Source organism: Mustela nigripes, chromosome 2 (genome assembly GCF_022355385.1).
Source record: "Mustela nigripes isolate SB6536 chromosome 2, MUSNIG.SB6536, whole genome shotgun sequence".
Taxonomy (NCBI): domain Eukaryota; kingdom Metazoa; phylum Chordata; class Mammalia; order Carnivora; family Mustelidae; genus Mustela; species Mustela nigripes.
In genome coordinates this window covers 109,220,179-109,241,764 of record NC_081558.1, presented here as the reverse complement: position 1 = coordinate 109,241,764, position 21,586 = coordinate 109,220,179, and the positions used below count along the sequence as shown (strand labels likewise).

The 21,586-nt window shown below is 42.0% G+C and overlaps 1 protein-coding gene across 12 annotated transcripts in view; it reads left to right on the top strand.

The window, feature by feature from the left end:
• Positions 1–21,586, top strand: part of LPP (LIM domain containing preferred translocation partner in lipoma) — a 662,033-nt gene that overhangs the window by 287,069 nt on the left and 353,378 nt on the right. The window lies entirely within an intron of this gene.

Genomic DNA, 21,586 nt, shown 5'->3' with positions numbered 1-21,586 from the left:
ATCCTTTTACCTACTAATTTTGTTCTGAAACTCAAAGCCATTTTTTAGAAATGCCACTTGAGAATTCCACATTTTCCTGTTATCCTGGGGACCCAGCCATGCTTTTTTATTGCCTCATTTCTCTATCCACAAACATTGCATTCTGCGTGAGTAAGAGTGATCTTCAAAGGCTCTGGTTGGTCACTGTGGTCACTTAATTGGTCAGCGGCATCATTCTAGCAAAAGCTCCAGCAAACCTTCTTGGGGTATTCTTTACTGAGTGAGGTCAAGGATGCACATTAGAGTATGTATTGATTATGTACAAGTGGTGTGCTCTAGAGACTGCTGATTGCAAGTAACGTGGGGCTGGAATCAGAAGCACTGGTAGGAATAGTCAGTCTGTGATTGCATAGAGTCACTTGTGACCATATGCCACCACTTGGCATCCAAATGCTGTTCGTATCAGGAAGGAAAACTAAGTAACAAAGTTATAGAATTATTGTTGTGTTTTACAGGTGAGAATGTTACTATAGATACATAGAAAAAAAAACAGCCCTTGTCTTTCAGAGAAACATCAAAGATATTTGGGGAGAGGAAATTAATGGTATCAGGTATGGTCTTCAAAATAATAAGAGTAGGGAGCTGATGAGTGAGAAAATAGGTGAAAGAAAGATTAGTTATGAGTTGATAATTGTTGAGCACATGCAGGTTGATTCTATTATTTGGTCTACATTTATTTAGCAAATAGAAATAACACAATCATTTTTTCTTATTTTTAGTCATTTTTTTTAACAATTAAAAAAAAGCCTCCTACATTTGTCTTTTATATACTTCTGCTCTTATTTTGTCCTGGGCTATTCTTTGCATATTATTGAATTTACATAATTAAAAACTTCATTTTGTCTATTTGGTCTCTTAGAATATTATGGAAACTGCTTTCTTGCATTTTAAATCTTGAGTTCTAAAAAGCTTGTTTGACCTTGTGACAGAAGACTTGTGTTTGATTGCTAGTTGAACAACGTAATCTAGTTATGTGGGTTTTGTTTTGTTTTGTTTTGTTTTTAAAATGTATTAACTAATTTTAGAGAGGGCACAAGAGAGAGAGAGAGCACACAGGGAGCAAGGGCAGAGGGAGAGGGAAAGAGAGAATCTCAAGCAGATTCTGTGCTGAGCTCGGAGCCCCACATGGGGCTTGATCTCATGACTCTGAGATCAGGATCTAGCAGAAACCAAATGTCTGTATATTTAAATGACTGCGCCACCCTGGGGCCCCTCTAGTTACATGGTTTTGAACAGGTCACACTAAGTCCAATTTTTCTTATAATTAAAAGTAAGGTAACTGTCTACCTCTAGTAGCTAGGTGAAATACAGATGGATTTGAAATTGCCAAGTTATAATGGTTGTACGGGTATTTTGATGTTTTAACTGTTACTATATAAATATAACAACAGCAGTAATCATAAGGCTTTCCCAAAAGGTTTAATTAAGAAAAATTCAAACATGGGCTTTCATAAATATTACAAATATTCTTTTCCTGTGTGGACTGCATCCTGATAACAATACTAAAACCATGATTTGTTTTTTATTTATTTTTTTAATTTTTTAAAAAGATTTTATTTATTTATTTTATAAAGAGAGTGAGAGGTAGAGACAGAGCATGAGCAGCGGGGAGGAGGCAGGGGGAGAGGGAGAAGCCGACTCCCAACTAAGCAAGGAGCCGGATGCAGGACTCAATCCCAGGACTCTGGGATCATGACTTGAGCCAGAGGTAGACACGTAAGCAACTGAGCTGCCCAGGTGCCCCCATGACTTTGCTTTTTCAAAGGAAGGAAATAAAAATCTGGTTGACAAGTTGGCTTATGGTTTTTGTAAAATACAAGGAAGGAAAAACATAAAATCGAGTTTGCCAAATGGGAAAGGACAAATCTGGTAGGAGAGGCATGTTATTCTTGAATATATGGAAAATCGTGCAAGTTCAAAAGAAAACAGGCACACCCTTCCCTTGTGTGAGAGTGATAGTGACTTGGCCCTGCCCTGGCCATATTTGAACCACTTTGGAATCTGAACTGTAATAAAGCCCAAAGTAGTATAATCACCAGAGAAGATTTTGCACTTTTTCCTCTCAGCCATGGTGAAACCTTGTGTTGCCAAGTCCAAATTATAGCTGGTAAATGGGTGTTTTTATGTAGAGATCTATTTATGTTTCCAGCCAGATTTTCAGGTCAGCATCAAAAGAATGTCTACTAAGTCTGGCTATAAGAATTATAAGATTTTCAGCGCTGAAAAGGACCTTAGGGATCAGGTAGTCAGTCCCCTGGCACCAGCCGTGAGTTACAGCCTCTTTGAGGACTTGCGAAATGAATTAATTCCCTGTATTCACAAATGGGGAAACTGAGACCAAAGGAGGTGGGCATCCTCTAATCCATACCTGTGTTTGAGGAATCTTGATTTCTGGGTTTGTCCTTCCGGTTCCATCAGAAGGCCTTGCACATTGCACACGGTTTTGCTTTAGTCCTCCCCCAGCCTGTAAGGCTCTGAGTTTCAGACCAGGGGATTACAGGCACTGCTGGGGTTGTGCTTGGTGCCCTGAATTTTCGATACCTGCTAGGCACTTTTATTTTATTTTATTTATTTAGCAAAAGGCAAATATTTAGTGTCAGTAATTCTTACTTTGATAATTTTTTTTTTTTTTTTTGAGGAAAAAAAAAAATGAATCTTGGAAATCAAATGAGGGCTTTATCTTTTCTTTTCTGTCGGGATCTGTTTGACCTCAGTACCTGTGAGGTTCGGAGCGCCAGTGGAGTGGACCCTTCTTTTGTTCATTTGTTCTTCCTTCCTTCATCATGAATTGAATAACTTTTGTAAGTCAGGTCCATACGCTAGGGATTGTGGCCTCAGATGTTGGTGTCATGGTTCTAGGGCCCTGAGTCTTGACCTTGGGACTGTATAGTATTGTTCTGATCTGATGCCATAGTTAGTTGTTGGTTCTTATTTCACAGCTGATGGGCAGGTCTGTGGTATCACTTAGACTAGTTTCACAGGGGGAGAGTGTCTCACAGGATTTCAGGTTTACAAGGAAATTAGAGCTCATCATTTAAGTCCCTTTCTTTTTTTGGATCTCCTTATTCTTTTTCCCAGTTGAATAAAATGTTTATGGGTGACTGTTGCAGGTGACATGATTTTGGAAGATAAGGATATGCTGGATCCCATACGATGCCTCTGAACCAAGTTTGGGAGATGCACACAGACGCAGCTTTTAAACAAAGGTGTTCTGTCATAAATTACACCTTAGTTACCATGCTGTGATCAGAAACACAGTCTAAGTCCTTAGTTGTGGTAGAGGGTGGGGGAAGTAAATTAACTGGCTGGAGAGCTACAAGGATTTTTAGAAACAGTTGCCATTGCCCTGCACTTTGATGGACGGGTAGGACCTTAATTTTTAGATGCAGGGGAATAGATCTTTCAGCAATAAAGTAAGAAAAATAGACGTATTGAAGGAAAGCACCAAGCAGTGTGATGGGCCTGCCTGCATTCCAGACTGTGGATTTTGCCCTTGATTCTGAAATCGTTGACAGTTTATTGCAGATGTTTGTTAATATTGTAGTTATAAGGGTGACATCCCCAGATCTGTTGTTGGGTGCCATGTGGTGCTTTCAGCAGCCCATCAGGCATAACCTGTTGCACTTGTGGGAAACCCCGTGCAGAGAGCTCTGAGTTGTCTGGCACACTTCCTTGAGCTCTCAGGGACTTGTCTCCTGATACCCAATGGCTTTGAGTTCAGGTGCCCGGTGCTTAATGGCCACTTTTCCTAACATCTGTGCTTGCCTTTCTAGTTGATGGCTCCTCACTGCCTCTCTCTGTGAGCCCGTCCTCTGGCTTGCCTTTACTTGCTGCCTCTCCAGGGATGTGTATCTTTGGGTTTTCATCTCCCCCTTTCCACTCATCCTGGCAGGATGACCAAGACCCCATTTGGTGCTGTTGCTCCAGCCCCTCCACCTTAGAAAACAGACTGTGATGCCTGTCACCGGTTACTCCCTGTGTTAAGAACTTCTTTCTCTTATGGAAGTGAAATTTATTTCTTTGTGACTTCTTCCCAGTGATTTTCTTCCTACCTTCTTCGAGCCAATGGCACACCTGCAGAGTGACCGTTGGGCCATTGAGGGATAAGTGAAGTCTGCCTCAAGAAGCTGATCATTAAGTCTGCTGAATGAGGTGACTTTTTTGAGGCCCGAGGGAGAACAGTGTAATGTGAGCTATGTACTGAACTTGGGCCAATGCCCAGGGTTAATTGAAAAGAGAAGGGAGAAGGAAAATCTCTGAAATCATTTATGGTCTTGTCTTAGTCTGTCTTTAAAAGTTTAAGGCCAACTCATTTCTCTTCTTAGGAAAACATTTTCAGAGCTCATTTATGTACATGGTGGATGGTGGCTTACCATCAGTTATCCGCTTATATCAGTAATAATTTTAAAGTCTCCCCTGGTATTAGCGTGGCTGGCACTGGATTCTGTGTCTCGTGACTCTCGGTCTCGTCTTCTCATGGTCATGGGTGTGGAATGACAGATGTTTACTTGTAGACCCAGAGGACTCAGGCCCACGGCCATGGCTACCTTCTTCAATGCACCCACAGAAATAGGCAGTAGGGCTTGCTTTATATGGCTTTGACATGCCCTATCGTAGAGATCCTTCCTTCTGCTGCCTGAGAGTGCACTGAGGAAGCGGGGGGCCGGGTCAAAAAGAAGATCCAGGCAGTAATGGTGAAGAGGAGAGGCAATGTCCAGTCCTGCTAGAACAAACCAGAAATGGTCACAAGCTCTAATCCACTCGGCACTCGGAAGTGCTTATCCTTTCTGCACAGTGAGAGGACAGGAGTATTTCGATCCTTGAGAACAGACTGAAGGAGTGATTGAGGTGCTTCCTGACCCTTTCCCGTGTTTCCTGGGCCTCGGGTTAGCAAGCCCTTGTTGGTTTGTAGGGTTGTTTGTGACCCCAGCAACAGCAGTAGCTTCACAGCACTCTCCTCTTTGGTCTGTGCTGGGAGGCCAGTGTGTATTTAGTGGGACCTGGAGGTGCTTGGGTTTTGGTTAGTAGGACTTTCTACAAGTAAATTTCAAAGGTTTTCTGTTTGCTTTTCTCTCCGCATCATCATCTCATTGGGTGTCCCGATGAGCCAGGAGAGAGATTTTTGGTGTCTGGACTTAAAAGCGCTTCTTTGAAAGTAGCAGGCCTAGAGCCCCGAGGGTGTATTTTAGTATTTCATTTAGCAATTTGAACCTTTTTCATGGAATGTCATAGTTTTCTCTGCCTTTTTCTTAAGGACCTATTTTAAAGAGGTAAACCTGTTCCTGGGGATCAGGAGTCGAGTGTGTACACACACACACACACACACACACACACACACGCACACGCTCTTTCACACTTATCAACCCAATTACCATGGCCCCCACCACCTTCTAGTGACCTAGGGCATCCATATGCTTTCTGCAGGGAAGGTCTTGAGGAATAGCCAGGCAAGAGCCCTCCAGGGAGATGGGCTGTGGTCAGTAATGCTGTAGGTCAGGGTAACCAAGGAGGTCAGGTTTGCTCTAGCTCTTGAGCTTCTGAATGGGGAGTAATTGACCCTATTTGCATATTTCAGAAAATGTTCTTTGCCTGGAGGCAAGTGAAGGAACTGCAGTTGGTCCTTGTTTCTCCCATCAATAATCCTGGTAGTTTCTTCAAAGCTCTAATATGCCTAGTTATATATTTTTTAAAATCTGCTTTGTCTCTTAATGTAAATGAAGCAAACAGTATAGATCAAGTATTTTCCATCATGTTTCTCTGTCAAATTAAAATTAGGATCTCTACACCATGTGAGGTTTGAGCGTTCTTCCTGGTGCATCCAAACGGTTAGTAATATAATTTGGAGAACATGCTCTAATATTTTAAACATCATAACTCAGCCTGTTTTGAAGGGATCATTTCTCACATTAAATTGTATCACCACGTTATTAATAACTTATAACTTTTACTTGTTTATGGCAGTGTCTTGTTTGCTGTTTCTCTTTCTTGAATTCATATCCTGATTCTTTTTTATTTTTTTCCCTGCCATTAGTACTTTATCAAGTAATTTTTTTGGGGAGGGAAGCCTACATGAATGACCTAGCTCCTGAGTTTTTATATATCTGAAAATGATTTATTTTTGCCTTTACATTTAAGTAAAAGTTTGGCTGCAGATAGAATTCGAGGGTCAAATTTCCTTATCAGTATTCTGTGAAGATTTCTATACTGTCACTATAGTATCATTTAGCATTGCAAGTGAGAAATCTGATCCCAGTCTGTTCCCTCCTCCCCATCCAAGTTTATGAACTTCTCTTCGTTGGATCTGCCAGCCTTATTTGTAGGAGTCTGTGGTTTCCCCGCCTTGCACCTGGGCTTAGGTCCCTACCCACCCCAGCATTTCCACTCATCATTCAGTGTATTTATTTGATAGGAAGAGTTCAGTTTTTAATTTAGCTAGGAGGGGTTTTCTTATGTTACTGCCGTTTTCTTTCTTATGGAACCCCCGTTTTATCATTTTGGATTTCTTTTCCATTCTTCATGTTGGTATTCTTTTTCAGTAGTTCTGCCTCTGGAAGAACCCCCTCGGCTTGCTTCCTTTCTTTCTTTTTTAATGTTTTGTAGAGATGGTCTGCTCCTGACTTGGAAATGCTATATCCACCTGAATTAGAAAAGGGAATGTGGTGGGAGTGGCTCTGGATCTGCAGTTCTGGTAGACCTCCCTACTGTGTACTCGAAACTTTACCTCCCTACTGTGTACTCCAAATTTTATGTTTTACCTTGATCAGGAAGATGTGGTCCTTTGAATAATGTGGTGACCACAGAGTGGGTGTCTGCATCTGGTCTTCACCTTCTGTGTGTAATTAGGGGGGATAGGCTAATGAAATGGTTTGCCTTGGATGCACAGACCAAGAGCAGCCCAGCAAGCTCTGCTGGAGCCCTCAAAGCTATGTATGTCTGAGCTTCAAGGATCCCCTGGCAGGTAGCAAATCCCCAGTTGCCCTTGTCACATAGATGCTGAGTGAGGGCAGCAGCCAGTTGTGGGGGGTGGGGCAGGGTCTCTGGTGAGTTCTCCAGGCTTATCTGTTCCCTCCCTCACTATCCCCCCCCCCATGCATCTCAATGACTATGTTACCCGAAGTATCAGGGAATGTGGCAAAGAACTTTTTATTAGAAGGATGAACTCACTAAGTGATTTTACTGCTGTTATGACATTCTGTACTCCAAACATTCTTTCCCAAGAGGCTCCCCACCCCCTCACCCTTCTTGTTGTGACAGCTCAGAGTCAGCTATTAAAGTCAGGTGTTGCTACCTTTTGTTTTTTTATCTCAAGCTCACTCTCATGCCCTCTAGGGCTTCATCAGGAAGAGCCCTCCTTGGTTGCATCATCTAAACCAAGTCAAGCTCTAGGGATAACCTAGTATGTTGGGGAACAGGGTCACCATAGGGTCCAGACACCGGGCCCCTCGCTTACTAGCTGTATGCTGATGGGCATGCTATTCAACTTTTTCCGCACCTCAGTTTGCTCATCTGTAAACTGGGCAGTTATTGAATCTAACTGTTCGGATTGCTGTGGAGTTTCAAAGAGATGATGCACGTAGACAGTATTGTATGTGCCTGACATATCCCAGTGCTTAGAAAATGTTTTCTGTTGATGTCATCACTTTTGGGCAGTTCTGGGCTAGCTGGCCTCTGTGCTGAGTTCTGGAACAGTTGTCAATGTCTTTGGTTTGCTTCCCTAAGGTTCACTGGTGACCCCACTCCTTACTCCTGTATATGCTTGGGGATTTGGGGCCTTTTGCTAAAGATGCACTTCCATAAACTCCATCTGTAAAATGAATGATTGGATTAACTCATCTTTTTAGGTTTCTTTTAGCTCTAAAATTCACTGCTTTAGTAATAAAATATCACCTCTTTATAACTTGACAGTGATTTACAAATTGCAGAATACTTTATTTGTCTTATCTGATCTTCACATAAAAAAAAAAAAACAAAAATATTTTAACCAATTAAAAAAAAATTGAGGTCCAAGTTGTTGAGGCGACTTTTTTAGATCTCACAAGTGTCATGGAAGCAGTGATTTATTTTTAAATGGACAAAAACAAAAACAAAATGTATTTTGGGGACTTTTAAGACTCTTGGCTTAGTATCAGTTCCCTTACAAATGAGAGAAGGCAGATCATTTTGAATTCTCAAAAAGCAGCCAAAGTCATCAACAATATGTGTTCATGGATGGTGGCCAGGGGCCACTGAGATAGCTTTCTGTGAGGTTCTTTAGTGGAAATAAGCCACATCTACCATCCTACCCGTCAGCATATTCTCTGACAAACCCCTCACAGATTGTACCATGTTCTTCTTATCCATGGATTTGGTAAAAGGCTCTGTTGGGCTCCCAAATCCTTTAGTTCCTTAGTAATTTACATAATCCACTCAACATGGGCACAAAACAACTTGATCTGAAATTAGGGGTAAAAGAGGGAGTAGAAGATGCCAAGTCTGAAAACCCAGGGCATTAACTCAGATTTTATTTTCGAAACTCTCAATGTTTGGGGGAGATTTTCTCTGCATAACTGATTTTGCTCGATCCATTCAAAAGTCAAGTATTCATGCATCCCAACTAGATAATTTAGAGTGTGTTATCGCGTGCAATACTTATACTAGTTTTGAGGGGTTCCACTCTTAACATTTTTATCCTTTGCTTTTGTGAGTTTGACCTGTCCAAGGCCTACAAATTCCGTAAATTCCAAACTGGACTTGGAGTGTCTTTTGTCTTGTTTTTAAATAAAAGATTTTCATACACTTGATCTCACTTGAGCCTTTAAATAACTTATGAAATGGGAAGGGTAGGGATAATCTCCGTCCGGTGCAAGTGAAGGAGCTGAGGCTCAGGGACGCTAAGTAATATTCTAGGTTTCCATGGTATTAAGTGTCCCAGGCAGGGATCAAACCCTGAGTCCTGTCAGTCCATTCCATTTCTCCCCCACCTTGCTCGCTCTCTCTCTCTCTCTCTCTCTCTCGCCATCACTGCTTTATTGTTACTTTTCTATTATATTCCTTTTTGATGAAGGGCACAAAACACCAATTGTCACCTTCTTCACCACATACTCAGAATTTGGAATCTCTTCCTCTTATGACTTGTGCTGTAGAATTCTCTAGGGCAGTATTGTCTTCAGCCTCCGTTTTATCCCTCCTCCCCCCAATAGTCTGTATCATTGTGGATTATAAGAATGTTCTTTGGTATTAAAATATTGGAAAGAGGGGTGCCTGGGTGGCTCAGTCGGTTAAGTGCCAGACTCTTGATTTCTGCTCAGGTCATGATCTCACGGTGCTGAGATCCAGCCCTGTCTTGAACTCTGTACTCAGTGGTGAGTCTGCTGGAGAATCTCTCTCCCTCTCCTTCTGCCCATCCCCCACTCAAATAATAAATAAATCTTTAACATATGGGGAAGATGTTTACAAACCTTTCAAATGGAATTCTTTCCATAATTTTTTGTTTGTTTTTATATTTATTTTACCAATAAACTTTAGTAAAGATAACAATTTTTATGATATTGGAAAATGAGTAAAATCGGTGGTACCTGGTATAGATCAACTGTTTCTTTGGCAGTTTTTTGAAAGGGGAGATGGGAGTAACACACGACAGATGAATTCACATGATAAGAAGTGTGATTTAGCTGTATTTTTAGAAGTACAGAATTTGGCTAATGAGCCACTCACCCCAATAAAACAAAAGGGAGGGAGGGAGAGAGAGAGAGAGAGAGAGAGAGAGAGAGAGAGAGAGAACAAGCACTCTGGAGGCATAAGGGTGGTCAGAGCCCTTTCTTTGACCATAATTTCTGTTGTTCCTTCCAGTGCTTAAAACAGTCTGTCTCTGCCCACCTTCTGTTTTGAATCCTTCATGATATATCACGATGATATGTGATCTGGGGCAGACTATCCCTAAGAACCAAGTCTCCGTTTCTTTAGCCATAAACTAGTATGATGCTTCCTATCTTCTGCTTTTGTTTTGTTTTGTTTTTAAATGATTGCATAAAAATAACCCATTTGATAGCACTTTCTAAAGTAGCAATTATAGAATTTACGTTAAAAGTACTTTTTTTGGGGGGGGGTAATACCGTTTCAACATCTTTGAGCTTTCATTCTAACTCTTAACAATTATATAACCTCTACATTTAGAGCAGTACATTTACTACATGGCCTTTCAGTGTTGTAGTCAATGTCATGGTGGGTATCGAGAGGAGAAGGGACAACTGTCGCTTGGGCAGCCCTCGCTGACTCATGAGCATTTAAGAGTTAGGGTTCTGACTTCGAAAGACCTGTCTGAGAGCTTCATAGAGCACCTGGCTGGCTCAGGCTTAGATAGTCCAGAAAGAGATGATCAAACAAGTAAATAAAAAACCTGGCCGCCACAAGAGTCTTTCACGGTGCACATTCAGGAGACTTCATTACTTTTATGACTATTTTATGTCAAACCATTTTGTGAGTCAAAATGTGCCTGAAGGATTGTTTTCATTTCCTTTTCACCTGTTGAAAGTCGTACAGTGTCACTTTAGTCATTCTTTCCTGACCCGGTGGGGATAGAGACCAGTTTTGGGCCATGGCAACTACAGAGAGGTATTTTCATGGAGTTACAGATTCATTAAATGAGTCTGTCTTGGCCTTCCCTCCAATCCTGCCATGTTTCTGTAAACTGGGACTTAAGCCATAGTCTCAGCATTGACTGAAGTCATTTCAATGCTACCGAAATGGCCGTTTCCACGTTTGCCGTGCCCTCTGATCCCCCAGTGACTGTTCTTTTTCTGACGTCCTCTACCTCTTTCAGGAAGGTAACACTTGATTTGAACCTCCTCACTTCCTCCCTCAATTTTCACAACAGAGAACTCCCTGAGTTCCCCTTCTGGATCTGTGATGATTCCTTTTCTCTCTCTTGTACCAGATCCCCCTTCATTTTTTTCATCTCCCCCTAAATTTAGGTGTCCACTCAGTGTTCTCCCTTTTGACCTCCTGTCTTTTCTCAGTAGAAGTCATCACTCTAATAGAGTCAGCTTTGATCTCTTATTTAATGACTTGAACTGGTTATGACTTTTTTCCTTAGACAAGCATTGTGCCATTTGTCATAGAGTCTTTCCACATTGAAAACCTGTCTCTTCACCTTCGTTATATCCCAGAGCTACTCATCGTCTTAGCCCAAGACTTCCACGTTGTTAAAAATACCACCATATTTTCTATTCTTCCAAATTCAAAACTCTGGTCATTGCTGGTATGTCTTACTTTTTTTTTTTTTTAATATATCTGTTACGAACATCTCATATTTTTTGGTTCAAAAAGAACTGTCAGGTTTGCTCTCATCTCTTATTTTCCTATTCATTGTCCTAGCTTCTTCCTTCTCTGAAACATAATAGACTCATTGCTTTGATTCTTTTTTTTTTTTTTTTAAGTTTTTGTTGTTGTTTTTCTTTTCCAGCTGCATATCCCTAACCAATTAGTCTTCAAAAAATGATATCTTCTTCCTTTGGCTTTTAATTGTTTGCCACATTAAATTTCTTTTCTTGGTTGATTTTCAGAGTATTCTCTGACCTCCCTGACCCTTTAAAGCACACCTCCTCTCCCACTGGGCTCTTTGCAGTCTTTGCTCTTGTGAGACAGATGCCTTCAGTGTCAGCTTCCCATGCTGAGTTAATCTTCCTTGTTGTCTTTCTTGCTGCCTGAAACATCCTCATTTCTCACCTGATTAGAAATCCTTCCCATTTTGAACAGCCAGATTCAAACCTGACTTTCTTCCCTGTAGCTTCTGATACCCCCCCACCTCGCCACAGTCCCTCCCTTCAGTTTTCCCAGACTCTGTTGACTGGATAACGTGGAGTTGTGACGTGACCTCAGGGTACGGTGCCAGGAAGCTGTGCTCTGTTGCTAACCAGTTGTGTGACACATCTTCACGTGCAGAATGGGAATCATGACACGTTCTTAGAAAGTTATTTTGAGGATTAATTAAGGGAAGGAGTATAGAGGATCCAGTAGTGTCTGGTTCATACTCCTGGCTACAATGAATCAGTTAATGATGTCTCATTTTTCTGCCATTTGATACATGTTTCTTTGTGACTGATATAATTATATTATGTACATTAATACTGCCTCCAAACTATATATTAAAAAGGCCAGAGTTAAACTATGACATGGAAGAGATCTGTAGAAATTATTGAATATCACAAATCACAGGGACTCAGATTTGAAAGGGTTCTAATCCTGCCCCTCTTTCTTGTGAAGAGGAAATGAGGGGAGGGCTCGATTTTTTAAGCAAACCACCCAATGTGACCTTTAGTATGAGATCTGATCCTAGCACCAGCTGGAGGGTTCTGGATTCAAAGGCTTAAACTCATTCAGTTATCCTCTTGTTTATTCCCCTTTTAGAAATGAGCTGAAGGCTGGGTCATGGTTCATATTCCTATATCATCCATAGTCTGTATCTCATTGAGGGATATCTGGATGATGTTTGTGGACTGATTGATTGAATCAGTCATTCTTTGTCTTGGCAATAGGAATTTTCTGGAAACATCTACAGAATATGCACTATACACAGGCTTATCGCTCTTTTGATGCTTTTGATGCTGTTGTAAACAAACAAAACTGTTCAACATGTACCACTTCTGTGTACTGGCTCAGGGTGGTGGGGAAAGGAAGCGAGAGAGGAAGTTATATACATCTTGAGCCAATCAAGCTTTCCTATTTTTAGTCTTTGCTACTGTTTGGAAAGTACAGCCCCTGTTCATGGCAGGCTGGTATGCATTTCCTCAGTGCCATTTCAAAAAGGGGAAAAATAAATATGGGAATTTTTTGTAGTGAAAATAGTTACTCAGTGAAATCACAGAAGTTCCTTCTTTTTCTCTTGATGAAACCTCAAACCCACTAGGCACACAGTCCTCAACCTCAACTATGCATGTCGGAGGCTCACACAGAGCAGGAGACTGGAGTCAGCAAACCCTCTGAGAGCAAGATGTGCCGGGGTGCCTACGAGAGACAGGACAGGGAAGGCGGGGGATGGGATGGCAACGCTCCTTCTTGATCAGTGGCTGGCTTGGCTGGCTGCCAAATGTCCCCTGGAGAAAGTTGAACCCTGAATCGCAGAGACCCAGCTTTATAGCCCTTGCTTTAGCTCTTCCTTCTGCCTGAGTGTCTCTCTCTGTCTTCCCGTCACCCTTTCTGCTCTCTCTTTGGTAAAAATTCCCGGACCATCTTACAGCCACTCCCCTAATTCAACTAGATGGATTCCTTCTCTTTCATAGTTTAGAGGACAGTTTGGGGGATTTTCCCCAATCATCAGAGAATGATAACCTTACAAAGGAGAGTGAAGTGGCCTGATCTCCATTCAGATGGATTTCTGCAGTGTAGCAGGACTTGACTGTGGGAAGTGCCAATGGTAGAATGGCTTGGAGTTGACCGCAAGAATCTGATGAGGTCGGTGAGGGCCTGAACCGGGGCCGGGGCCACCACCCCTGAGAAGGGGAGCTAGAGTCCAGAGCCATATGGAGCAAGGGAGGGCAGGTATGGGAAAGGGAGCAGTCCCAGAGGACTGCAGCATCCTGCCTTTCTTTAGGGGACAGAGATTTGCCTCCTGCCCTTGTGTTTGCCAAATGGGAGGATCCTCTGAAAAATGGGTGCTCTGAGGCAAGTGTGATAGAACTTTCCTAGAGGAAACGCGGATGCTGCAGAGCGAAGATTGCCCTTGTTAATGAGAGGGTCTGTGCTGTCTCTAGACATAAACAGCTCTGCCTAGATCAGATTGTGGCAGCCGGGTGAGAAGAACACAGCGCTGTAATTAATGCTAATTGTGGATATTGCTGTATTGTTGTCATTGTTTTTTAATTGAATATGTATTAAGCTCCAACAGGGTGCTGTGAATAATGCCAATTTATAGTTGATTTATCAGAACACTCAGAAGACTTTAAAAACACCAATAAATGGGAACTCATAGCACCCCTTCGAGGTGGTAAGTGCTGTTGCCATTTCCACAAGTGAAGAAAAGTGAAGGAGACTGTGTTTGCTCCGTTGGCACTGTGGGTGAGAACAGAGTGCTGTCGGATGAGAGACAAGCATTTTCCCTGTCCCCGGGAACTGGGTTAGCATACATTAGTGAAGAATTCTCCTTCAGTGCGTTCAGAGTTGTGGGATTTTAATTAAATTGTTCCAGTTATTGTTAGCACTGCATTAGCACCAGGCAACCAAATTCTAGGCCAGCAGATTTCAAATTTCATGTGAAAAAGAATTGGGGGAGGGATGAAAGGCGCGTCAAGTGCAGACGGCTAGGCCCCGCTCCCCAGGGTTCTGATTTTGGTAAATCTGGGAAGGGGACTAAGCATTTTTCCTTTGAATGCGTGTCTGAGATGCTCTTATCCTCAGAGGAGGCTCAGCCTCCCTTCAGAACCCCAGCCTTTTTCTTCTTGAGAGATCCATCTTCAGCCCCCCAGGTCTAGCCTCAGTCTGAGACCAAGGCTTTCCATTTAGTGTCTGTAGGGTCTGCTAGAGCTCACCTGGTATAATCCTGCAACGTTCTCACTTACAGAACACACAACTAGCTGGTGTTTATAGGAGACGTACAGTCCATTTGCCATTCTGCCGGGCATGCCATTTCTGGGACCTTATCCCATGGGGTTTTCAGAATGTCCCTGTGGGGTTTGTACTATGATTCCCCGATTTTGTAGGAGGACATAAAACTGAGAGGGGACGTGACTGGCTCAAAAAACATCTCACGACTTTCAGTCCTTTTCATTTAAATCCAGGCAAGGGCCCGGGGTCCACTTTGAACCACGGATGGGAACAGAACCCCCAAATTGGTTTAAGTGGAATTTAACATAAAGAAAAGAGTTCCCACTGGAAGAGGAGAGACCAGGGAAGGAAAGGTAGGGGCGGCCAATCCTGATCTTTCTTATTCCTTGGTTATTTGTCCTGGTTCTGTAACGTCACCTGGGTAGTGCGTTATTGCTGAGTAAATGGTATCTGTTTGACCAGGGCTTGATTCTTCTGTGAACAAGGAAACGTCTCTCAGGAAAGCCCGAGATGAGATGTGAGCAGAGTTCTGGAGTCAAGAAGGGCTTTTAAAGTGGAGATGAGAATGGTGAGGCTGGGGACAGCATCGTTCCTCACTTCATATCCTTCCCGCTTTCTATAGAGGAAACTACACCTTATCGGAGAGCTCAGTTAACTTGTATTTCCAAGGATGGAGACACAAATGCCTGCTGTCTCGTGGATTCACATTCATTCCCCATGAAGGGGAAACCAGCAGCTTCCTGATATAGTCCCGTACTTACTTTTTTATCAATGGCAAACTTTTTTTTATAAAAATAGGAATTCCTGCTAGGAGCATCGTTAATGTAAATTGTCTGTGCACCGCCTAAAATATATGTGATTCATACCACGTGTTTGTTCCCACATCAGCGCTGCGTCCCTAGATACAGCCACTCCTGCCCACCTTCTCTGAGTCACGGGGACATGCTTACCCTTTGGCGGGCCAGGGTCCCATCTTGCAGTCCCGGGACACCTGCATTTTCTGACCATAGCCCATCCTCTGAGTCTGCTCTTCCTTTATTTTTACCTAAAATAACCTTTGTATTTGCCGAAGGCTGGGACATGCCCTGTGCACCTCTGGTGTCTATGCTCTTATGGTAAATATCTTAAGGATCTTTTCTCCATTCAAGATCTTCTCAGTTCTCTCAGAGTCCATGTAGCCTTTTCCGATCTCTCTAATTTGTGCTCTGGCATCGTTATTTCATATCCTTCAATACTTACCTGCCTGTATTCAGCTCCAAGGTATATTTATTTGTGGATAAGCAAACTTTTCTAATGGAATTGTAAGCACTTGGAAGGCAGAGAGCCTTTTTTTTTTGGTTTAAATTCCTGTCCTTCATATCAGTGGGGCCTGAATATTTGTAAATATTTCTGAAAAAGTGGATGAAAATTTTACTATATGAGGAAATAGAAGGTGAAAGAGATGATGGGACCTTGGCTTTTTTAACTGTACTTAACAGCCATAACCTAATTCACAGTGACCTGATAGGATAATCACAGTTTGATGCTTGAAGGGAAGACATTTCCAGCCTGGTGTCATGGAAGAGCCTGAGCTTGGCGCAAAATGTCTAAGTCCTAGATTCTAATTCTTACATTTTTGGAAAATTCTTCTGACCTGTTGTATCCTTTTTTTTGTAAAACAAGAATCCTATCTGTCAATCTCTAGGTTTTTTTTTTTTCCATAAACAGGAAACTGCCTAAGCAATGCAATGAGAAATATTTATGCAAGTGCCTTTCTAAACTCAGCTACTTCTCTGTTGATGATGACAGTGCAGAGGGGGCTATGATTTCCTTTCCCAATGTTCCTGGCAGTAATGGCGTCCCAGGCTATGCACAGTGGATGGAGTGGCCGTGAGGACTAGTGATGCTACTACCTCATAGGCCATTTCCCAGAACCATCTTTGAACAGCTTGACCAAGATAAAGTGATGAACAGATTTGGGACAATGATTAGGGAGAGGATGCCTCTTTTATTATTAGAAAATATGATTCCTTACATTTTAGGTAAACCTCCCTCTCCATATCTTATCCATTTCTCGCCTCTGAGGTAAGAGGTAATGTGTGTGTTTTGTCTTGTTCTCTCCTGCCTGCTTGCTAGGACATTGTCATCCTTCCCTATCTTGCTCCCTTTCTTTGGATCAGCTGCTGGCTCTCCAAACAATGTAACATAGGCAAATTCCTTTATAAAGTTGCTATCCATGACCCTACTTTTGAAATGGGTGTTTCGAATTGTGTCTTGTTAGTAGCTGCTCTCTATCTTCTGTATTTTCAACTACCAAAGTACACTTAAACTAAATGGAAACAGAGTAATTTGGTTCCAGTAAGTGGCTGTAAGTGAGAAAAAATATATCAACAATAATGAATAACTTAAAATTCCTTTTAATGGTAGGTAGATTGTACTTATGCAACTGTGTTGGAATAACAGAACTTTTAAATCAGAAGAAACCATAAAGATCTAGTTTAAACCCATCATGTTGCTGGTGAGCAAATGTAAGGTTAGAAGGAAAGAAGTGATTGGCCTAGTGTCACCAGAATGAATTATGGCAGACCCAAGATGGAATGCCTAGTTTACTGCTTCTCAACTCTCCTCACCCCCCCGCCCCCATCCCATCTGCCTTCCTGTTCACAAAAGAGAATTCTCTGGTTGTTCTGGGTAAGTAATCAGGATCACTTTTCTGGCCCTAAATAGTCAGTCATCTTCTGACATTAGCAGAAGTGGTAAGTTTCACAGAAGAAAATTGTAATACCGACTTCTTTTACTTGATAATTTTGAGTTTTGAGTGGGAAGACTAGGACCAGGGGGCATTGATTATTCAGGTCACCCTGTTCCATCATTATCACTTGGCTCTTTGACCAACAGCAAGTCACTTAAGCTCTCTGGTTCTTTGTTTCCTTTTTGATACAACATGGCATCATAATAGAAGTTAAGTGAGATTCTTCCTGTCTCCAATGTCTGTGAATGTAAGTATCTCCACACATTCTGAAATCTCCATTCTAGGAATTTCTGTAGCTCATATTTGCACCCATGTGTCAGTATTTTATTCTGAACTGCCTCAAGGATGACTCTTCTTCCTTCATTTTCTTGATCTGGTCCCAACATTGAACTGGAAATCCTTGGGGACTGCTTCTGCTCCTGTCTTCTGTGAAGTTTCTTCATCTGGAAGGTGGGACAAGGGTGACTTTCTCTTTATATCATAGGCTCCTAAGAACAACAGTTGAAATAATTTATGAGCTACCGCTTTGGAGAAGATGTTTCCTAGTAAAGGATGTTCAGAGTCTAGTCCTTTCCAACCCCTTCACTAAATTGTTATCTCAGATATCTAAATCACTTCTTTGGGGCACTTTTATGATATTTCAATGAAAATGTTGGAATGACTCCTCAAATCTCCATTCCAGTTCTTGTATTTTATAAGCCCAAGTTACCCTTTTCATGCTAATCATCTAAAATCTAGTCACACTTTGCCTATACATCCTTTATTGGCAAGTCGTGCTAGATGGTGCTTAGCCATAGAATCCCTACTGCCAATGTGTAAGAGAATGTCCCCCTCCTCCGCTTGGTTGGCATGCCTCTTGTGTTTTGGTTCTGGCTATCTGACATGGGATGCTTCAGTGGGAACTGAATACTTGCCTTGGTTTTTTGATGTTGGTCCCTTTTTGAGGGGTCATGAAAGGATTCAGGAAAAAAGGTTGGAGGACGATGAGCTGATACAGAATGATAACATCAAATTTCTAAGTATTCACACATTTGCTTTTGGTTACTTCTATTATGTGATGGAGGAATGTGAAAAAGTAGCTTCTGATATTTATCGAGCCTTAACTTACTGACTGCATCGTATCAAAATGCAAAAGAAGAAAACCATCTTCCATAAAGTTTTAAAGCAAAATCAGTAGCAAAAAAAAATCTGGCATGACCTGTTTTCTACTGCGTATTTTCTACAGTGAGAAGCAACAATACTTCAGTTTGTTCATTTAATTCACAGGTTCAAACTATTTTTTGTTCTCCCCCTGCCACGCCTCAAATTAAAGTTTCCTTAATGGAAAATCAAAGTGTTTCTTTTTTCTCTGCCTTTTAAAACTTGTACTTGCATTATTTTGTATTAATTGTATTATGCAAAGCATTTCTGGGAAAGTTTCCCTGATCCCAGATGACTTTCTGGATACCTTTATAAATATTTCAACGGGATGTATAGCATACCTGGTCCTTTAGAGATATTGGTTTTTTCTGTTTGTTTATTTGTTTTGTTTTTGTTTTTGTTTACAAATTAAAGGTTTGTGGTAACCCTGCATTGAGCACATTAATTGGTGCCATATTCCTGCCAGCATTTGGTCACTTTCTGTCTCTGTCACTTTTTGGTACTTCTGTAATATTTCAGATGTTTCATTATTATTATATTTGTTATGGTGATCCGTTACCAGTGATCTTTGATATTCCTGTTGTTTTGGGGTACCATGAACCAGAGTCATAGAAGAGGACAGACTTCGTCCATCCATGCGTGTGTTCTCACTGCTCCACAGACCGATCACCCCCCTGTCTCTCTCCCTCTCCTTGAGCCTCCCTGTTCTCTGAGACTCAATAATATTGCAATTAGTCCAGTTAACAAGTCTACAGTGACCTCTAACTGTTCAGGTGAAAGGCGATGTTCACCTCTTTCATCTTAACTCCAAAGCTAGAGATGATTACGCTTAATGCGGGAGGCATGTTGAAAGCCAAGCTAGGCTGAAAGTTAGGCCTTTGGACCAGTTAGCCCAGTTGTGAATGCAGTAAAGTGAAGCACAATAAAATCCTCGAAGAAAATTAAGAGTGCTACTCCAGTGAATATGCGAATGATAAGAAAGCAAAACAGGCTTATGGCTGATGCAGAGGAAAAATTCAATGGTCTGGATAGAAGATCAAACCAGCCACAACATTCCCTTAAGCAGAAGCCTCATCCAGAGCAAGTCCCTAACTTCATTCAGTTCTGTGCAGGCTGAGAGAGATAAGGAAGCTGCAGAAGAAAAATCTGAAGGTAGCAGGGGTTGATTCATGAGATTAAGGAAAGGAGCCATTTCCAGAACATAAAAGTACAAGGTAAAACAGCAAGTGCTAATGTAGAAGACACAGCAAGTTCTCCAGAAGATCTAGCTCAGATAATTCATGAAGGTGGCCACACTTAACGATAGATTTCCAGTGTAGACAGAACAGCCATCTTCAGGGAGAGGATGCCTAGAGATGGCTAGAGAGCCATCAGTGCCTGGCTTCAGACCTTCAAAAGCCAACTCAACGTGTTAGGAGCTAATGCAGCTGGTGACTAAATTGAAGGCAATGCTAGCTTACCATTTTGGAAATGGTAGGGCCCTTAAGAATTATGTGAAATCGGGGCTCCTGGGTGGCTCAGTTGGTTAAGCAACTGCCTTCAGCTCAGGTCATGATCCTGGAGTCTCAGGATCAAGTCCTGCATTGGGCTCCCTGCTCCGCCAGGAGTCTGCTTCTCCCTCTGACCTCTCCCCTCTTAGGCTCTCTCTCCCTCATTCTTTCTCTCTCTCTCAAATAAATAAATAAAATCTTAAAAGAAAAGAATTATGCAAAATCTACTCTGCTTGTGCTCTATAAATGGAAGAACAAAGCCTAGATGACAGCACATCTGTTTACATTTTTTTTTCTATGTTATATTAGTCACCATATAGTACAACATGGTTTACTGACTATTTTAAGTCCACGGTTGAGACCTACGTCCTGGAGAATGGGGATGGGGAAGATTTTCTTCAAACTATGACTGCTCAGTGACAGCACCTCTGGTCACCCAAGAGTCTCTAATGGAGATGGACAGTGAGTTTAATCTTTTCATGCTTCAAGAACACATGTTCTTGGCCCATGGGTCAAGAGTGAGTTCAACTTTCCAGCCTTACTGGTTAAGAGAATGCATTTCCTGAAGCTATAGCTACCATAGGCAGTAATTCCTCTGGGCAGAGTTTGTCGAAAACCTAGAAAGGATTCACCATTCTAGATGCCTTTAAATACATTCATGATTCACAAGAAGAGCTGGAAATACCAAAATTAACAGGAATTTGGAAGAAGTTGATTCTGGCCCTCCTGGATGACATGGATGACATGGGGTTCAAGCTTTCACTGGAGAAACTGCGGGGGCGGGGAACAGCAGGAGAGCGAGTCTGACAAGTGGAGCCCGAGGATGGGACTGAATTGCTGCGATCTTAGGACAAACATGAATGGACAAGGAGTTGCTTCTCATGGAGGAACGCGGAAAGTGGTTGCTTGAGATGGAATCCACTCCGGGTGAAGATGCTGTGAAGATTGTTGAAGTGACAACGAGGGACTTAGAATATCACATACACTTAGTTGATAAAGCAGCAGTGGGGTGTGAGAGGACTGACTCCCAATTCTGAAAGACGTTCTGTGGGTACAGTGCTATCAAACAGCATCACCTGCTACAGAGGAATTGTTCATGAAGAGAATATTCTATTAACACAGTCAACTCCATGGTTATCTGATTAGAAGACACAAATCACACCACAGAACCCCCTACCCCAAGCCCCTCAGCACATCACTGCCCCGCAGCATGGAGTGCAACCCTCCACCAGCAAAAAGAGACTGGCTTGCTGAAATCTCGGATGATGGTTAGCATTTTTTTGCAACAAATTATTTTTAAGTTAAGGTATATACATTATTTTCTTTAGAGGATGCTATTGTACACTTAATAGACTACAATATTGTGTAAACATAACTCTTTTTTTTTTAAAGATTTTATTTATTTATTTATTTGACAGAGAGAGATGACAAGCAGGCAGAGAGGCAGGCAGAGAGAGAGAAGGAAGCAGGCTCCCTGCTGAGCAGAGAGCCTGATTTGGGGCTCGATCCCAGGACCCTGGGATCATGACCTGAGCCGAAGACAGTGGCTTAACCCACTGAGCCACCCAGGCGTCCCAGACATAACTCTTGTATGCAGGGGGAAACCAGAAACTTCTTTTGACTTGCTTGACTGTGATGTTTGCTTTATCGGGGCAGTCTGGAACCAAAC